Here is a 20,487-nt window from a genome sequence, read left to right as displayed (position 1 = left end):
CTTGCTGATTATGAACTGAGATTCATTTTGTGATGCTTTTTGCTCATACGTTATATACAGTTATTCTTCAGTTCTGTAATTGTAAAATATGTTGGATGATTTATTGATACTAAAGCCAGGGTTATCATTGCACATCCAAGAAGAGGTTTTCAAATTGGATTATGCATTATGTGTGTGCGGATATGTTTCTGTTTTTTTCCATACCCAAAATTACAAACCTGCCATGACTTGTCTTGTGCAGGACTCTTCCACACGTGAGAAAATGAGAGTTGTCTCTATGTTAAATCTGTAGAGTTAGCAAGTGACCTTTTATCTTTCATCGAAAGCACTTGACCTGCAGCAGTGCGGCCTCACCAGTGAAGGAGCAAAGGCTTTACTAAAGGCCCTTGAAACCAACAGAACTCTGCTCATTCTGGATATAAGAAAAAATGTGCTTGTTGGTATGTGGTCACTTTTTTAAAATTGATAAACACATAGCAAAACAAAAAGAATTTGTTCAGGTATTGACAGTTTTTTAAAACAATGTGTTTAACTTTCCTCATCATATACAGTTGGCCCTTGAACAATGTGGGGATAGGGGTGTCGACCCCTACGCAGTTGAAGATCTGGGTATAAGTTTATAGTCAGTGGTTCCACATCTGTGGATTCAACCAACCTTGGATCATGTAGGACGATAGTACATATGTATTGAAAAATATGCGTGTGTCAGTGGACCTGCGAAGTTCAAACCCATGTTGTTCAAGCTTCAACTGTACTTTTCTAGTGTTGCACTTCCCTTATGTTTTTAGCAGATAATGTACTAATTAAAGTGAATTATACTTGTAAATTGTTCTTATCTCTACTCTGAATAGAGGTGAACCTGGATACTAAGCCTGCTTCCACCAAGAGCATTATTTCTTTCCTGTGCAACCTCTGAATTCTTGCCGGGAGTACTTTATTCATTTGTCAGATTCACGAGTAATTTTTTAAATATCTTCTGTGTGCCAGATACGGGTTTAGGCACTAGGGATAAAACAGTGAACCAGACAGACAAAAGTCTTGCCCTCATGGAGCTTACATTCCAGTGAAGGAGATCAGATAGAAATGAGTTAACAGATAAGTAATATAATTTTAGAGAGTAGGAAGTGCAAAAGTATCTTAATGTAAGGAGAGTGAGGGAGAGCAGGTAGGACTCCATTGGATAGGTTTGTTAGGGGACAGCTTCACTGGAGAAGTGGCGTTTGAACGGAGACCTGAATGAAGAGAGGAGCAAGCCCTGGAAGATCTGGAGTAAGCACATCCCAAGACAAGGGGGCAATACATATGCAAGCATGTAGGTGGGTGGAGTATTTAAGGAAAAGCAAGGAGGCCAACATGGCCAGAGTACCGAGTGAAGAAGAGTGTGGTATGACATGAGGTCAAGGAGCTAGCCAGGGGTCTGCTCTTGTAAAGTCTTGAAGGCCAGAGTAAAGATGTGGATTATTCTAAATGAGTAGAGGGGTTTGAACTGGAAAAAGGCATGATCCAAATAGTATATGAATAAGGTGACCTGGTATAGAGAATGGACTTGGGAGGATAAAGAAGAGAAACAGGGAGACCAGTTAGGAGACTATCACAGGGCTCCAAATAAGAGATGTTTATGGCTTAGCTTAGGTTGGAAGTTTGGAGCAAGTGAAAAGTGGTTGAATTCAGGTTGTGTTTTGAAGGTGTAGCTATCAAGACCTGCAGATAGATTAGATGTGGGGTATGAAGGAAATAGTAACAAGGAGACAAGTCGTTGATGATTATGTGTGCAACTGGGTGGTATCACTTAGAAGAAGGGGGCTGGTGGGAGGAGCAGCTTTTGAGGGAACATCAGGACTTTGGTTTGTTATCTTGGATGCCCTGGTTTGATATCTTAGATGCCCTTTAGGTATCTAAGTGGATGGTGCTCAGACTGTACTTTGTATCCAAAGGTATCCAAAGCCACTTTAGATGCAAAATGTTTAAAGTTGACCTTTGCTGCTGCCAAAATAGTAGCCACTGTGGGCAGTCTGCAAGATGGCATCTTAGGTTTCTGAGGAAGAAATTAGAATACACAAAGGGGGAAATAAGTGTATAATTACATAATGTAGATTTCATATTTATATTTATGGGAAAAGCAATAATTAGTTGGCTTTTGGTTTTAAATGGAAATAGCCACTCATTGGAAAATAATTACTCTAATTTCAATTCATTTTACTTTAGATCATTCTGGGATGAAAATAGTTACCAAAAAAGTTCTCCAGATGGAAGGGGTGCCAAGTCAGAGGTATATAACATGTTTCAGTTCTCTCGGAAGAATTTCTCTTCAATGGCTTGGTTTTCTTTCTTTCTTAAAAGAAAATTATCAAGGTACTTTCTGCCATCTTAAAACTAAGATTTTAGTCAAATCAAATGGCTTTTCTGTTTTTGAAAATGTTGTGTGATGCTTTAATTTAGGTTCCCAGATATGCAGATTGAAAACCTTTTAACTTTTTATTTTCTGGAACATATTATCGTTAGTCACAAATAGTCTTTTTTTTTTGGTGATAAGAATGAATAGCAGGAGCAGCATTTGTGAAACCAAATCTAATATGAAACTGACTCTTTCTTGTGAGTAAATTTGAATTTTGAAACACCAAAACAATAAGGTTTAATAAAAAGCAAAATAAATTTTTTATGTTTATGATCTGCCAATTTCCCAGAAAGAGTTTTGTGGTGACTTTAGTTATATACCAGATACATTAAAATCACCAGTGGACAGCACATCTTTTATTCAGGTGCCCTCTGAAAGTTTTAAAAATTTGTTGACTTCATATCACTGAACGGTCCACTTTAAAGTGGTTAAAATGATAAATTTTCTGTTCTGTGTAGTTTATCACAATTTTAAAAAAATGTGTTGTTTGAAGATTTTTGGGTTTTGTAAAGGTATTGTATTAGCATAAAAATGAAAAATTTAAAAGACCACCTCTAATCCCATTATCCTATCAAGCAATATTTATATTTTTATTTTCTCTTCCTGCTGTCTATAAACATAATTCCACATAGCTTCAATATAATTTGCCATTCATATCTTTTCATAGTAAATTTAAATTCTGTGATTCATAGTTATACTTTTTAACGTTGCATTCACAAGGTTTCATTGAGTTGGTCAATTTTTTAAATTGGTGAAAAATTGGAAATAACCTAAAATAAACTGTTGTAAACATCTTCATAAATACAGCTTTTTTTTCTACTTAAAGTTGTATGTTTTTGATTCTCTATTAATCAACTTGCTTAGTGTATTAAATAAGTTGTTAAGAGTGTTTATGAAGTCAAAAAAAAGCTTATGATCGTCTGCCAATTGTTATTTCAAGAGAGTGATATTTTAATAATCAAATAGTACATTCAAAGAAGTTAAGGTTTGTGATATCACACTAATTAGATATTATTATTAAAAATTTATATCATATGTAAAGCATTCTTAAAATAGCTACATTGACTTTTGCTATGATATTAGAAATGGAAATATATATAAATGAAACATGTATATATAAAACATATTAGGAATTCTGTAAAATTAGTACAGAATAATAGGGCATCATGGAATGAGAAGAAAACAGTTAAACATTTTTTTTTTATTTAGCATGATTAAACAAAGTGGAAGTGTAACTGAAGTATACAAGCTCATTGAGCTCTTTTAAGAGTAATTTTATTTCTTGGGCTTTTTTTTGTATTTGCCTCAGTTATTTGGAGACATAGAGGTAAGCCAAATCAGTATCTGGGTATATACCTAGATCCAGGTGAGTATAGGGGTGAAATAATGGTGTGAATTGTGTCACATTTATATTGTACTTATGTATGCCTAATAAAAGATGGGAACTTTTATTAGAAATTTTTTTATCTCCTAGCAAGAAAAGTGTAATTAAAAAAAATTTTAATACAAATGTATTTGCATTAGTTTCTGAAAGTAAAGGAAGGGTATACACATACAAACCATATGCATACAAACATTTTTTTTGATGGCAATTAAGTTAAAAAACACAATAAAATAGCACAAAATGAACTGAGCTCCTATATATTTTTAAGAGGCATGTAAATCACAGAGGATCGTGTGGTGATTATCAATAAGCTACACTCTATGAAATATTTGTCCTATATTACCGCATACACTCCATTTTACCCTGCATCCTAATGCTGCTAAAATATAGTAGAAAGCAGCAGCATAGCACAGGGAGATCAGCTTGGTGCTTTGCAATGACCTAGAGGGGTGGGATAGGGAGGGTGGGAGGGAGGCTCAAGAGGGTGGGATATGGGGACATGTGTATGCATATGGCTGATTCACTTTGTTGTGTAACAGAAACTAACACAGAATTGTGAAGCAATTATACTCCAATCAAGATCTATTAAAATAAATAAATAAATAAACATAAAATATAGTAGCTTTGAAGGATAAATATAATCATTTTAACCTATGATGTTTGTTTTCAGTAAATTCAAATTAAATATTTAAATATGAATTTTAATATATGGCTTGTTCTAAGTAACATATTAACACGTAGGTCTAGTTTTTGCAACCAAGTGTTTCATATAAAGATACTTGCCACTTTACTACTGAAATATAGGATAAGTCTCCACATTTCACTCTTTCATCCAGTGGGTTTCATTTGTTTTTTTTTGTGTGTGTTTTCTATATGAAATCAAAGGAGCAGTGAAGGTTGACAGGCTTATAGGAGGGTAAAATTGACTCACCTACTCCCTGGCAACTTGCAGCCTTATAACTTGTATTGTTTTTACGTAGAAAAATTCATCTTAAATTTAAATTTTGGTCTACTTCTGAAGATTCTGTTTGGCAGAAGTCATGGGTGTTTCTGTGTCCTTGAGATTCAGAAATGCCAAAGGTGTTCTAAGATTCAGGAAACTTGAGTGTTTCTGCATGATACATAAAATGTATCATACTTTGGGATTTTTTTAAACTTTATTTTTGCATTTCTGCACATCTCAATACTTTTGTTTTAGTTAAAATAACTTGTTACTGTAGAGAGCTTATATTTTTTTAAAATGCTGGCTTATGTAAAACCTTTGTACAAAACGATCCTCTTTTTAATGGGCTTGGCATCATTGTCAAGTGCCTGTTTGATTCCTTTCGACGTGTACACGTGTGACAGTTGCTCTGTAGACCTTTGGTGCATCTTGATTCCTTCTTTTCATGCTTTGTCAAACGTAGTCTTGGCCGCAAAGAAGCCTGTAAGTAATGGAAGGAAACACTCTGCTGGTAAAGAATGTTACCCTCCTGAACCGCTACCACCTGGAGTGTCTGGTTTCCGGCCATTGTGTACTGCAGAAAGTGCAAAAAGCAACAGGTAACCTGTTTGCATTCCCTGTCTTTTTCAGTCATTTAGAGTTCTTTATTTTGGAACTTCTATTATGTGGGTGGTCTCTGGTGCTTTGTGTAGAGGAAAAAAGGTAACTCACACATGGCTTCTGCCTAATGAGCCCTCTAAGGAAGAAAAACAAAAAGTAATTGGGAGTTTCAAGTTGTTTCTCGAGTGTCACAACAGAGGTAACCCCGTGGGAGTCTGGAGGAGACGAAAATTATCACCAATTGTGCATGTGAGAAAAGTTTCATTAAAGGCAGGTGTAGTTGAGCGAAGCCCTACAGCACAGAAGTAGGAATTTGGATACGTACGAATGGGAAAAAAGACATTTTAGGCATGGGAAATAGTTTAATGCAGAATGGATGAAAAATATGCATTAGACCTATTCTAAATCAACTGGCTTATTAACTCAGTATATCAGATTTAGTGAGTCAAACTAGCATTACCTGATTTCTTACCCAGGGGATAGCTGTTCATGGTAATTTTTTGTCACAGAACAGTAAATAAAATGGTTGAATATAGCTTTAGGCTTGCTAAGTGAAATAGATGGTTCTAGATGATCTTCAGGTGACTTACTTGGTAGTAATCACGAAATTGGGGATTAACAATTGCTTAAGAAAACAAAGAGAATTGATTTTAAATAGTGCTTAAAGTAGTTACTGTGTAAAATATCTGTTCAGTTGCTCATGTTAAATGGATGTTTATAATCCCCACTGGACAACCGATTACTTTTTTGCAAATGGTAATGTGAATTGCTGTTGCATAAACTATAGTGTTGAATCCCCAGTGTTTGCACTTGAGTTTCACAGCTCTGTGGTTTCCTATCTTCTTCCTGAGACACGTAATCGCAGGTCCATCCTCGTCACACAGGGTGGTAAATTAGAGAACGATTAATATCACCATTTAAAGAAGTGAGACTGAAATCTCAACCGTCCTGAACATAGGAGCTGAAGGGGCCTCTCAGCAGTTCAGAGAGTTATTACCAAGCCAGTAGGCTGAATTCTGTTCTGTTTTCTCCGTAGCAGAGCCCTCCAGGTCCTTGTATTGAGCTTATTTATTTTTATACACAATTCTGTATGGATACTGTTCATACTACTAAATAGTTGTATTAACTGGGTTTAACTGGTGATGTATTTACATGAAGATCTAACTTCGTTTTCTTGATATCTTTTTAGGGGCTTTCCATTCATCAAAGCTCGTATGTAATCAGTTGCTGGTGTGTAGCTATCATATTTATGATATACAGGGCTTGAACTGGGAAAGGTGGATGGTCATTCTTCTTGCTTTTTAAACTGACAGAGCCTTACAAGAAGCATTTCCCTCTCTGAAATAAATCCATGTAAAACATGTTTGGTCGCTCTCCCAATGCAACTGTGTAGTTGTGTGGATTTGGCACACAATGGGCAGCCTTGTGGCTATGTCTGTAAACCAGGAAGCCTGTTTTCCAGTCTGCAAATCAGCTGTTACACAGTGAAACGAACTTGACTGCCATTTCTGACCCCTCACATGGAGCTGTCATACTCAAGAATGTTCACATGTTTTCAAGAAACGTTGTTTGCGGACTATATGTACAAATTCCCGATCTGAAAGTCAATATAAAGCAACATCTCCCAAACCTCTGCTCTCTCACCAAGGCCACACACATTCCCTCGCTTATGGCCTCATGGCAAGCTAATACTGTCAGTGTCAGATTCTCCTTCCCACTGGTCTTGGGAGACTGCATAGTTGCTCTGTGAAAGGCACCACTGCTGAGGTTGAGAGAAGAGCATCTTGGGTGTCAGTCCTGGCCTTGCATTCCCAGAGAGAGGGGTGTGCACCTCGTTCTCCTGTTAGGGTTTTCCTATGCTGCAGGGTTTGCTGCTTGTTGTCAAAATGATGTCCTAGTGACTTGTCTTCTGCGTGGTTATATAATCCCAGCACAGTTCTTTATGATCTGTAGACTTTTATGGGGTTGTGGCAAGGTCAGTTTTTAAATGTTTGGAAATGTCCTATTGAACAACATTGCAGTGGCAGTGAAGCTTGCTGGGAGAATTGTTGCCCTAGTTTTGGCTTAAGGGTGGTGAGAAGATGAAATTTTTGATGGGTCAGTTTTAGTTCTGTATGTGTATGTGATTTATTTTTTAAAATTCTAATGTCTGTTATTCACAGCTTAGATATGTTGACTTTCTGATTATTCATCAGTCCCTTTACTGATGTATTTTCCTCTGAAAAACTACATTTTCTTCCAGACTGTTTTTGTCTGATGGTGAAGAATAAATTTTTCATTTGCAGTATAAAGTTGATCTGAGAAAAAATGTTTACCTTGGATCTCCACTTGGCTTCTGTGAAAGAAACTTAATAAAATAATACGGGCAATTCCCATTACTAATCCTAACCACATACAACAGAGGTCTGTCCAGTAACATAGCAAAAATAAGTTACTGTACTTTTACTTAGTCATTGCCTGTTTTACACTAAGGAGCAGTGAGAGACATTTATAAATAATCTTGTCTTCTTTCTTTGCACTTTAGTTTAACAACTCTGTGGTTTCCTATCTTCTTCTTGTGACACTCAGGTCCATCAGAATTTCCTGTGACTGTGACAGTAGAGAGTCCTTCCTCCTCAGAAATCAAAGAGGTCGATGATTCCTCAGAACGTGTTCAGGAAGAGCCAGAGAAAATCAGTTTGAAACAAGAAGCATTGCAGGTACAAAGTTATCACTTTAAAGCTATAAAGAAGATTATTTTTCAAATGGAAGGCTGATTGCAACATGGCACAGCTTGTGTGAGGGTTCTGTTTTCTCATGCCATCTGCATTGTATCCCCTTGAATGGTTCCTTAAGCTTAGACCAAGGTGAATGGTGGACATTTGAACTCTAAGAAACTAAAATCAAAACATGTCGTTAGTAATATATTTTCCTTTCCTTAGAACCTTAGTATATTAGATTTAGGGAGAACCTTAGTGATCATAAGATAAGGAAATTGAGTTCTGAATGAATACAGTCAGCTGATTGAGTGCTCTTGTTTTACAGATGAGAAAGTTGACAGTTCTAGTTGAACTCTCTTTTTATAAGAGGAAAATATAGCCTCATTTTAAATAAAAGTAAAGTTGAAAAAAGTTTTGATGTTGATATTCTCCTTTCCTAAAATCAAAAATATCAAGAAGCGGGCTTCCCTGGTGGCGCAGTGGTTGAGAGCCCGCCTGCCGATGCAGGGGACACGGGTTCGTGCCCCGGTCTGGGAAGATCCCGCATGCTGCGGAGCGGCTGGGCCAGTGAGCCATGGCCGCTGAGCCTGCGTGTCTGGAGCCTGTGCTCCGCAACGGGAGAGGCCACAACAGTGAGAGGCCCGCATAACGCAAAAAAACAAAAACAAACAAACAAACAAAAAATATATATATCAAGAAACTACATTCTATTACCAAATAAACCTGACCTCTAATGTCATTCCATACTTTTGTTTGTATGGACAGAAAAGAAAAATTGATTTGTATAAGAAATTTTTGCACCTCAAAATTAATATATTTATTTTATTTCAACTTTAATGCAGAGCTGAACATTTCTAGTAAATAAAGGAACACCATTTGGGGGAGACCTTGTCTTTGTGCTACAAAGTCCATGTTTAATTTTTTAAAATTATTTAATATGATTTTCTCTTCATATGAAACATGAAACTTGACAGATTTCAGAACTAATTATCCCATTATTGTAGGACTACGGGAATTACTCTTTGATTTTCAAAAGAGAAAGTTAGATTTTTATTTTTTAATTAAAATTAATGATAATATAGAGAAATTTTAAGAAAAGAACTTGGAAAATTATGATATGTTAGAGTAGGAGAAACCTATAGTTCATGTAGAGTTACCCCCTTTCGTTTTATAAATGAGCACCTACAATTTGTAGAACGTAAGTGGTTTATTAGGAAATGGCAGAGTATGACAAGACCCTAGAGCATCTAACCCGCATTCCTTGTTATTTTAGATGTGGTGTATTCATTTCCTTCACGAATAGACCACGAGATTGTATTTCTAAAAGCAGTAATAGACACTAGGGAAGTCCAAGAAGTTTAAACACTGGGACGACAGAATAGCAGATTCAGAATGCACTGAGAACCCTTTTAGCTCTTCTCTGTTTTGACAAGACACTACAGTGATGGTATCAAAGTGTTTAAATATATATGCCCACAAGAATCAAGAGATTTCAACATAGTTTTGAAAGACAGAAGACAGGTGGAAGAGTGTGAAACTGAAGCAGTAAAACAGAGGAAAAGCATCACCTAGAATATGCATAGGGACCACCTGCAACTGAGGAGGATTCTGACCCCACCTGAAAAAGTAGCCCCATGCTCAGGTGCACATGTAGGAGAGAGGGTGGAGTTAGTTAAAAGTGTGACTGAGATAGGGGAGCTCATTGAAGGGTTGTGTTTGGAGGAGTGGACTCCCAGCCCCGCCCTCACGCTCCTGAAATGAGATGATTTCATTTTGAAAACAGTGAAACTGGCGAGAACTGGGGCAGCTAGTGTGAATTTTTACACCATAGAACATTGTGTTTGGGGGGGATCCTGTTACAGTTACTCCCAGCTTTTTCCTGCATAAGAAGCTAATCAATCGTTGACTTCAGGGAGCTTTCTGCACTCATTCTTAAATAGAAAATAACTGTCATTTGCCTGATAGTTGAGTAAAGCTTACAACATGAGAGAGGGGGAAAAAGAGTGAAAACATATCCTAGTAGGACCAGGGACAATTTAGGGAACAAAATAATTTAAGAAAAAACCCTAATTAGTATCTTGAGAGAGGTTTAAAAAGAGCTAGCAACTATAAAATAAGACTAGGGTATTAATGAAAAGGAGAATGGTCAGAAAGAAAGAGAGTTTTCTTGGAAATGAAAATATGGTTGCTGAAATAAGTAGGAATTTAAAGAATTTCTCAGTATATAAAAAAGAAAGACACAATGGAAAATGTGATAGAAATATGTTAGAGAGGCTGCATCTGGGAGATCCCACATGTTACGATTAGAAACTCCAGACCCGAACTAGCAGGTTAGTGGGCGCCGCCGGCAGCAGACGTTGACCAGGAGCAGGGGGTGGAGGGGCCCCTGATCGCCATTCTGGAAACGGCCGGGCGCTGTCTCTGTAGCGTAGCCGCTGGCTGTGAGGCGCGGGGCGGGGGCGGAGACTGCGTGGCGCAGGCGCGGTGCTGGGCTTCTCCTGGGTCCCCAGACAGCTGGAGGAGATAAACAGAGGAGGAGGAGGGAGGGGAGTGCGTGTGTGAGAGCGCGCGAGGGAGTGTGAGTGTGTGTGAGCGCGGGTGTGAGGCGGTGCGCAGGGGCGGGCGGAGGCGCTGTCCGGCCCCGGCCAGGCGCCAGGCGGGGAGCATGGGAAGGGGCTAGAGCTGCCCGGGCCCCCCAGCCCCCTCCCCGGGATCCGCGCCCCGCGTCCGGGGAGAGGGGCCGGGCCCCCCGGACAGACATGGGCTCCTGAAGTTGCGCCGCCACTGGTCCTGGGAAGAGGCCTGACAGGTACGGGTAGCTGCCGCCCCCTGCTCTCCGCGGGCGCCGAGGCGAGGACCGGCTCCGGCAGCCTCGGCGCACGGGCCGCCAGCTCTGGGCCGGCCCCAGCCCTGCCGGCCCGGGGGCCTGAACCCGTCCGCCTGAGGGCTCCAGGGTGTCCCGAGAAGGGGCAGGCCTCGCCGTGTCGGAGGGCAGAGTGGGCCGGGGGCGGGGTGGGGATGGAGGGCTGGTAGGGACGTGGGGGGGAGGCTCTGGGAGTTCGGGGAGGCTCTTCCGAGGGAGAGGTGGAAGTCGTCCCATCACGGGACTTCTTTGCAGAGTTTTTGTTTGACATCTGATCTGGCGCGGGTCTCAGGAAGAAGGGGGCAGGTGGAAGTGTCGGGAGGGCAACGTTGACCTGACCTGCTCTCTCTTAGTTTCCATCTGTGTGTGTGTGTGTGTGTGACCGTCCCCGTGTCCAGTCCAGGCTTCTGGCAGCCGCAGATGCCTTCAGTGGCCCATCCTGGCACCAAACTGAACTCTGCCGAGTTGTTTCCACCAGGCGACTGTAGCGCCCGTACAAAGGGCCTTTACTTGGGAACTGGCTATTCAGTACCCACTTCAAAGGGCAAATGGGAAGTGTGGAGTAGGAGAGAGACTGCGACCCAGCAGGATCCAATTCTCGTTGCTGAAAGCTGCAGTGAGACGCCCCCTTGCCAGCCAGGTTGAATTCGCATAGTGCCCTCTGGCTCTCTCTTCTGCAGGTGTACTACTAGGGTCTCTAGAAAAGAGGCATCAGGATTTATGACTAATGTCTAACAACCTAATTTGACTATTTCCTCTAAAGGCCTTTCCTTCCATGACTTTCTTTAACTTCCTGAGGTAGTGGTAAAGCAACTTTAAAAAGTTTTCCTCTCAAGCTAGTGAGTTTAAAAGCCTGGTAGTGTGGATGTAGCTTCCCCATTCTTCCCAAAGATAGGGTAGATGATCAGGGCAAAGTGGCAGTTAAGTCTTCCCTTTTAATAAAGACTGAAACAGTTTTGAGAAGAAGATTATTATTCTGAGGTCACGTCCTGACTCAAAGGCATTATGAAATCCCCACCTAGGGCACAGGTATGCCCAGTGGCCTCACTAAGCTTTTCTGTACATTGCAGTTCTCCTTGAGTGGCCAGTCTCTGTTCACTAAGTTGAAGGAACTACTAAAGGCTATTTTTGGTTTGAAAAAAAAAAAAAAAGAAACTCCAGACCCAGAAAAAAAATGGAGGGAAGCTGTCAAAGGGCAACAAAATTCCCCACAGCTGAAAGTAGACATCAGGCCTCAGATTGAAAATAGTTATGCAAGACGAGCAAGAATAGACTCATACCTAGGCACCCTTCATTGTGAAACTTTAAAATACTGAAGAAATAAATTAAAATAGAATAAAATACTGAGAGGATACATCCATTCCAGAGAGAAAAATACTGGTCACCTAAAAAAAAAAGGTAAAATCTGACTTTATCATACTTGTCATGAGCACCATGGATCCTGGAAGGCATTAGAAAGATACCTCCAAAGTTTTTCAGGCACATAATTTTCACCCTAGGGATTTGTATCCAGCCAAACTATGAGTCATAAGTGGAGGCTGAAGAAGATATTTTGTACACAAAGAAATTTGAAAAATTGACCTCCTGTGCTACACACCTTAAGCTATTTATAGAAATAATCCAGCAAAATGAGGCAATAAACCAAGAAGGAAGGTAATAGGGGATTCAGTGCAGATTGCAGCTAGTCTAGAGTGGAGAGGCTTCTATTGATTGTGTGGTTGAGAGCTTAGAAACACCTTGAGGCATATTGTACTTACTAGGTATTAGGCACTGTGGGAAGGGAGGAGGGAGAGGAAGAGGAGAAGGAACTTGAACTCCAGAGGAGAAAGGGCTATACGGACATAAACCTGAAGCAAACTAAACTCTGGTTGATTTTTAACCTACTATTGGTGAGGAAGGGAAGAATCCACTTAAACTTGACACTATAGATGTCCCCCTTTTCAGTGACACACAGGGGTAATGACCACCTATCTAATTTGTTGTCCAAACCAGAACTTGTCCAAACTCCTTACACTTCAATAGTGTAAGGAGGCGCTCTGATGCTGTAAAATCAGAACAACAGGTATAAACTGGAACACCTCAAGGTGGCTTGGGTTATCTGGTCACCCTGCACAAGGGCAGTGACACTGGCACAGTATGGAATGAGGTGTAGTCTATACACAGAGACACAGTACATCTGCAGTGGGCAATATTAATTTCATTGTAATAATGGCAATACTGTCTTGGTTTGCAGCTTTTATTGTCAACTTGCATGTAATCACAAATAACTAAAGTAAACTATCCTTAGTATGTATTAGTATTAACTTGGTATGTACTGAAATGTATTGTGTACTAGTATGTACTTAGTATATATTAGGCTCTAAGTGTTTTTGCATATATTAACTCATTTAATCCTCTGAATAGCCTTATGAGGTTGGTACTAATATCATTCTCACTTTTGAGAACAGGAAGCTAAGGCAGGGAAGGAACTTGCCCAGGCTGTACCTAATTTAAGGTTGGATCGAGGCTTTCAGTTTAGGCTCTCTGCCTGTTCTCTTAAACCTTACTCCATACTGACTCTCAAATAACAGAAGACTTAACTGCACATAGAATAGAATATAAATTTCAACTTTGACAACGTAAAAGCTAGGTTTGGAAGGTAGACAGGAGGTAGAAAAAAGGGAAGATGGTATGAATGTCCTCATTTTACAAAGCGTGAGGTCGAGAGAGTTTCTAGTTGATCAACAATGTAGGTTTTTAAGTATATCACTACAAGTCAAAGAGATCATGAGCAGTGGAATAACTCATGATGACAGAACTTTACTGAGCAGTGTGGACATAGGAAAGAGTGTAGAGGAACTAAACCCTTACTTATTAGTAAGTTAGAAAGTGAACAGATAATGCGTCCAATTTAGTGAGAAAATAGTCATGCAAGAGTATTACTTGGAAATGGAGAAGAATTCAAAATAACAATAGTTGGACCTCCCTGGTGGCACAGTGGTTAAGAACCTGCCTCTCAAGGCAGGGGACACGGGTTTGAGCCCTGGTCCAGGAAGATCCCACATGCCACGGAGCAGCGAAGCCCGTTTGCCACAACTACGGAGCCTGCGCTCTAGAGCCTGCGAACCACAACTACTGAGTCCACGTGCCACAACTACTGAAGCCTGCACGCCTAGATCCTGTGCTTCATAACAAGTGAAGCCACCGCAATGAAGAGTAGCCACCGCTCGCCGCAACTAGAGAAAACCTGCACGCAGCAACGAAGACCCAATACAGCCAAAAGTAAATAATAATAATAAAATAATAAAAGATAACAATATTTGACGTAAACCTCATAAAAAAGGAAATCCATACAGCCAGTAAACACAGAAAAGTGTACGACTTCATTAAGTAATAAGTGAAAAGTGAGTCAAAACCAAGGAAACTACATGTCAATCAGATTGACAAATACATAAATAAAAAGTCTGGTAGTATCAGGTATTGTAGACCTGAAGTACTATGGGAATCTTCCACCCTGTTTATACTGGAGTGTAAATCGACACAAGTACTTTGGAAAGCATTTAGCACTCTCCATCAACTGAAGGTATATAAATAGCCTGTGAGCCAGCAGCCCTCACCCCCGCCCTGTGTAAATGCACCAGAATAACGGGTAAAGCAGGATTCCTGTCCATGATTTGCATTAGCACAAACTGAAAACAAACCAGATGTCCATTAAGAGTCAAAAATTAAATAAATGATGTGTATTCGTACAGTGGGAAAACTATCCAGCAATAAAATTGAATGAACTAGAGCTACAGGCAGCAATGTGGATGAATTTTTTAAACCAATGTTGAGAGAAAGAAATAAGATAGAAAAGACTTCATATACTATGATCCTCTACATAAAGTTAGATGTTGACACGACTAAACTCTTTTGTTAGGGATGCATGCAGGTTAAAGGAAATGATTGTCAAGAAGTGAGGTTGGTGTTTAACCGGGAAGAGGGAAGGAGCTTGTGATAAGAAAAGGATATGGGGGGGGGGTTTGCGATGCTGACAAGTATTAATACTTTCAGATTCAAGTAGTGGTTATGTAAGTATTCTCTTTTTATTTGTCACATTGACAGTTTTGTTCTGTGCACTTCTCAGTACACGTATCATATTTTACAATTAAAAACCTGCGTAAAGAATCAGTCGCTTCTTGAGTGCTGGATGTGGGAGTGGGATGAGACCATTTCATTTTAAGCCCTTCACTACTGTTTGCATTCGCATGTTCATTCATTCAGCATTAATTGCACATGTTCTATGTACCAAGCACTCTTCTAATTTTATATGTGTTCTAACTCATGTAATCCTCCCAAGAGCTCTGTGATATGGGATCTTATCTCCATTTTATAGATGAGGAAGTTGAGGCCTAGTGTTATAGAACTTGTCCAAGGTTATATACCTAGTGGGTAGTGCCAGACCCATTTGCCTCAGAGAATCTGAATTTTTACAATATAATCTAAAAGGGAAATTTAATGACTAATTATAAGCAAAAAAATTGCACATTAAAGAAGATGACAAGTTTTCATCTATCCAGTTAGAGAAAAACACAGAGTCTGTCTTTCACACACGTACATCTTGTATTGGCAGGGATTTTCCTTATTAAGCAATTATTTATTGACCGTCTACATTTTGCTAGGCACAGTTGCTGGGGATAAACACTTAATAAAATACACCCCCTATCTTCAAATAACTTGCACTCTAAGTGAGGAAGTAAGCCAACAGTTATAGTAGAGGTTATATACCAAGTGATACGTCGCTGATGGCAGTGTAAAATCTCAGAAATCTTTTGGAAAGAAGTTTGGAGATAGGTACCTCAGAGCCTTAAAAATGTTCATTTGCTTTGATCTCAAATTCATTTTTATGGATTTATTGTAAGAACCTTATTCTCAATATGGAAAAAAAGCCTTCATGCATAAAAACGGTTATTTTGTCTGATAATATTGAAAAGTTGGAAAGAATTTAAATGTGTGAAATGGTTAACCAGTAAACCCACTCAGTGGAATATTTTGTAGCCCACACAAAAAAAATCAAGGTTATGAATCCCCTGATTATATGAGAAATGATTGATTTCAATGTTAAATGGAGAAAAGTTGAACAAACAATTTGATATCCAATATGATGGGAACTTTGTCCCAGAAAAATCACCCTAGCTAGTGTACAGAAGGGAGGAAGGAGAACAGATGACAGGAAGGAAAATTATTCCAAAGTCTTATCATTAGTCTTGTTTAAGTAATAGAATATCAAGCAATTTTACTTTCTAACTTTTTTGGTTCCATATTTCCATGTAAGGGACATGAATTCTGAATACTTTGTAGGAGGAGGGTACACTTTTTTCACAAAAATTTAACACTCTGTTCTAATTCCCTCCATTAGAGGGAGAAACTGTTGCATGTAATTGCACTTTGATGTGCTATTTAGAACCAGTCAGGAATTTTAGTCTACTTTCCTCTGACTGGTGAGGGTGTTTTGTTTGTTTGCTTATTTGTTTAGAAATTCTTTGAAATCAGTTTTAGAAGATTGATGAAACCATTATAGTAAAAGTAGAGGAATTTTTCAATTTTTTCCCTTTTTCCCCATTGAAAACTTGACTGGCTTTAGTAATGAAACATTAAAGAACTTGAAGTTCTTAGACTCTCAATTTTTTAAACATGTTCTGAATATAAAAATATATGTTCATTGAGCAAATGTTTGAAAACAATGAACAACTTCTTGAAGGAAATAAAAGCCACCTCTGCATGTACACACACCTAATCTGCTCTTTTGTCTTAAAAAAGTATCAGAAATATTTTGCCATGTCACTAAATACTCTTCTACATCAGAGAATTTGATTAAGCTTATGCATCATCTCCCAGGAGAAATGCACAGATATATTTTGAATGTAGCACTCCTGAAGCCCATTCATTAACTGTGGTTGAGTCCTCTTGTCATTCTTTTCTTAGTGGCTTCATAGTGCATTCCTTCAGATGGTGAGCTGTTTTTATTTAAACCGGTCCCAATTTGGAGGCTCTTAGCTTTCTTCTAGGGTTTGGTTATAAACAATCTTATGACATCATGTTGGTAGATAAATATTTGCCCACATCTTTGATTTGCTTAGGGTAAACTCCTGATATAGGATTGTTGTTAGGTACCAAGAGCTACTCGCCAGAAAGTGATACCAGTTCCTCTCCCAATGATGGCATATAATAGAGTTCCTCATTCTTTTTTTTTTTTTTTTTTGTTTTTCGGTATGCGGGCCTCTCACTGTCGTGGAGCACAGGCTCCGGACACGCAGGCTCAGCAGCCATGGCTCACGGGCCCAGCCGCTCTGCGGCATGTGGGATCTTCCCAGACCGGGGCATGAACCCATGTCCCCTGCATCGGCAGGCGGACTCTCAACCACTGCGCCACCAGGGAAGCCCGATTTAGGACTTTTAAATGTAAGCATTAGATATTTTGCTCACTAAAGTTAATTGTTAACATTCAGCAGAGTTGTAATATGTTTTATTCAAATCAGATTCTATAATTCACTTTCTAATTTAAGGGAAACTTAAAGCAGGTAATTTTCTAATGTGGAATGAGGCTCCATTATGAATTGAACCAGTTAGAAATGTGATCTTTTGTGAAGGATCATTAATAAAACGATAACTTTGGTTTATTTATATACCACCTAAGCGTTATATAGGAAACTTTGTTGGGTGCCTGGGGGTTTTGGTTATTATGTGATATGGTCTCTGTCTTTACTGGTGGAGAGTTAGGTTAATTACAGATTAATTACATGTTGAGTGTTTTAGTTTTGTTCCTTGAAACTAGACTACTTTTGATGACAATGAGAAAAAGTCATGTCAGACATTTTCAGTCTTCTTGTATAGCTGGAACATGAAAATGCCCAGTTAAGAAACACAACTTTCTCTTTGTCTTAAGCCCTTCATGCCCACTCATTGACAAGCATGATCCTGGATGATGAAGGTGTTTTGGGCAGCACTGAGCATTCTTTTCAGAAGTTCCATGCTTTCCTGGTTCTCCTTAAAGATGCTGGGTTAGTTCATTTCTCTTCATCGCATTCTTCTCTTTGCGACTCTAATGGTAGTTTGCTGAGGAACTGGAGCAATATTCATTACTTACGTGGCCATGTTTAGCCAAATTTAGTGTAATTATAGGTAATATAGTTGACGTTTTAAAATGAGGAATTAAATTTTTAAAGAAATGCAAATAGGGGAGCCTGCTTTGGTAGAGTGGGGAGCCCATTATAAAAGAGTAACCTGTAGACAGAGTAATTAGTACGTACAGTTTTTTTGTAAAGACTAAATTGAAGGCAGTTTTCATTGAAAATATTCGGGAATGGATAAGAATTTTCCTCTCTTTCATTTATTTTGCTTGTTTGATAAGTTTGAATTAAAGTTATTTTTGTCTTAGACATAAAAATTATTATTAATCTGCAGGGAAGATATAGGTCAGTTGTTCTCAACTGCGAGCAATTTTGCTGAAAGAGGGAAGTGGAGATGGATAGTTGATGGAGTGGTGTTTTGTCAGTGAATGAGTTGGTGTTGGGAAGGAAGGAACAAACACATTCTTGGAAACTGGAGGAAAGGTGGTAAAGAAGTGTGGGAATGGAGGTGTGAGAGGCAGTGGACAGGGTGCATGGTACATATTGAAGCTGCTAGTGAGACAGTGGGATGTGTCCTAGAGGATGAATCTGGAAAGGGCTGAGAATTTGGGGGAGAGAGAGGCTTGTAGTCTGGAGTAGGATGTTGGCTTTTAAGATTTTAGAAGTATTTCATGACTGTAGCTCTGGGGAAATCTAAACTGCTCTTCTGTGATTCTAATAACCTTTGTCTTTTCTCCTTTCCTCCTCTGGGCCAGGATTGGGCAGTTGGCCACAATGGCTGGTATAGATCAGTCAGATTTTCATTTACTAGGTCGTCCCCAGATGAATTCTACTGTTAGTAGTCCACCTAAAGAAGAAAAGAAGGCACTTGAAGAGGAAAAATCAGAATCAAAGCAGAGCGCCCCAGGACCTACGCAAAATGTCCAAGTAAGTGGAGAGGACAGCACTTAATGATTCTAGGAGTGATTAGCAAAAAGGAAATGACCAAGTCAGAGAGAAAATAATAATGGTCAGTCTCTAATAGTTCACATGCTTGGGAGCTAGAAGACTCTGGAGTCCTCTCCAAATCTGAGATTACTAAATGTGGGCCCATTTCATGATACTGTATTGTTGTACATAAGAAAACTGGAAGTTCTTTAGAAAATGTATGAGTTAAAGCAAACTCTCCTTAATGAAGAAAGAAAAGATTACAGAAAATATTCCAAATTTTAAATTGTATAAATGTCTGTTCTATTCATATTTTACCTAGGTTTCAATTTGTATGCAGTCAGCTTACAATGAAGGAACACTAATGAAGGTACACGTACTGATATAATTTTTAAAATAAGTAATCTTGACATAGCTGATATGTAAGATATTATAGTGACTCAACTGGTCATGGGAATGGGAGGGGAAACCTGTCAGCTTTTCCTCCAGCCTCACTTGGAGCCCCCTTCACCCAGCTCAGCTGGTCCCAGACTGGTCTTGGGAACTGACAGCTTGAGAACACAGTCTGGTCACAAACTATATATTGTTTACTTGTGCCTGGAGGATAGCAAAGAAATTAATTTTCTTACAGAGTAGGGTTTCATTTTAGAGAGGGAAAGGAAAGGGGTAATAACTACCCCAATCACCGAAGTCTGAAAATGTAGTGGACATAGCCTTGGATATAGCTAGGTTAAGCTGAGAATCACTTGGCAAGATATAATTAGAAAAAAACTGGCTCTGAAATCTTCTGAATAATCAATTGACTGTGTTAATAATAAGATCACAGAGTAACACTGAAGTTTTGAACTCTACTTTTTAGTGGTTGGCTTTGTTCATCACTGAATTTTTGTCTTGTCTTTTGTCTTCCCCTCCAGTTTCAGAAAATTACAGGTGATGCTGGGATTCCTTTGCCTGTCGACTCCTTTCATGTCCCAGTCTCTACTCAGGAGGCCTTAGAAACTTCCAAAGACAACCTGGGGGTCGCAGTCACAGAGCAGCGGCAGGAGTCTTTGGAAGATTTCATTGCTAGAACATGTTCTCCTTCAGCAGACATCATTTCTGGAACTGGAAGTCAAAGAAAAGAAGAGGAATTACCTAGAAATAGCAGGTCTTCTTCAGAGAAGATGACCAAAGCATAATATACCAAAAACTACTCTGCTAAGAAACAACCTGGGAAGGACCTGCATTCCTGCTCTGACTCACCTGTAAAGCAGAAAAGCAAAGGAATTGGGCAAAATAATTCTTCGCTTACTGAACCAATTAGAAGTGAGTCTTCGAAATAACACATTTCTGTTAAGAAAGAGAGTACAATATTGACTGTTTCATCAAAGACAACTAAAAGTAAACTCAGTCTACTAGAACATTCTGAAAGTGAGACTCTTGGATCTGATTGTGAATTTCCAGAAAGCGTCCATATTCCATCACGCCTAACATAGGTCTAAATCTTCTAAAATCTTTTAAAATTATGTTTTTGCCTTCAAATTTTAATAAATTACTTATGTTTTTATTATAGCGTATGGTGTTTTGAAATACTTGACTGGAAGCCATT

General features: G+C 39.1%; 1 long non-coding RNA gene across 1 annotated transcript; it reads left to right on the top strand.

Annotated features, from left to right (window-relative positions):
* Positions 1-16,336: 16,336 nt before the first annotated feature.
* LOC308612905 lies at positions 16,337-19,948 on the top strand. The gene is made up of 4 exons (XR_014015174.1): positions 16,337-17,304; positions 18,728-18,899; positions 19,222-19,269; positions 19,814-19,948. It is a non-coding gene; the product is annotated as an uncharacterized lncRNA (long non-coding RNA).
* Positions 19,949-20,487: the final 539 nt, after the last annotated feature.

The sequence above is a fragment of the Mesoplodon bidens genome, assembly GCF_964165515.1.
Source record: "Mesoplodon bidens genome assembly, chromosome: 2".
Taxonomy (NCBI): domain Eukaryota; kingdom Metazoa; phylum Chordata; class Mammalia; order Artiodactyla; family Ziphiidae; genus Mesoplodon; species Mesoplodon bidens.
Note: the sequence above shows the minus strand (reverse complement) of the source record. Positions and strands in the feature narration are given on the sequence as shown.